Raw genomic sequence first — 720 nt, 5'->3', positions numbered from 1 at the left:
TGGGCAATTGGCGTGGGGCCAATATGGAACCCATAGACAAATATAGGGCCAGTTTTTCAGCTCATTTACAACTCATATGGGCCCACAGACAAATGTTGGCTTGGCGTTACCACTAACCAAGCACATTTACAGTAATCCAACTCACCTTGATTCCTTCAGTACTTGCAATGGATGTGGATCCAACAGCCTCTGTCAGGGTGATGAGTCTTGACTGTTGTCCACGCATTTCAGCCATTCTCCAGATGTGTTTTGCAGTAGTAAAGTGTATAGTTTTGGTTTGTTGGTGGAAGTCATGTAGGATATGTCTGCATCTTCACAACCAGAAACAAGGAAGTGAGTTTGGTGACTCACAGAAAACTATAAACGACTGGTCAAATTTGCAGGAAAGTTGTGTTAATGGACAAAATTGCAAAATCACACAGAATTCAGGTGGATTGGTTGAATTTGCATTAATTGTTGCAATCGCAGCATCCTGGACGGGCTGATAAACATCGTGAATATACAGTCAGGTCCATAAATATTTGGACAATGATACAGTTGTCGTCATTTTGGCTCTGTACACCACCACAATGGGTTTTAAATGAAACAATGAATACCTGCTTAAAGTGCAGACTCTCAGCTTTCATTTAAGGCTTTTTTCAAAAATGTAGTATGAACCGTGTAGGAATTACAACCATTTCTTCACACAGTCCCCCAACTTTAAGGGCTCATAAGTATTTG

Source organism: Epinephelus moara, chromosome 20, assembly GCF_006386435.1.
Source record: "Epinephelus moara isolate mb chromosome 20, YSFRI_EMoa_1.0, whole genome shotgun sequence".
Taxonomy (NCBI): domain Eukaryota; kingdom Metazoa; phylum Chordata; class Actinopteri; order Perciformes; family Serranidae; genus Epinephelus; species Epinephelus moara.
The sequence above is the reverse complement of the archived record's forward strand: the minus strand, read 5'-3'. Positions refer to the sequence as shown.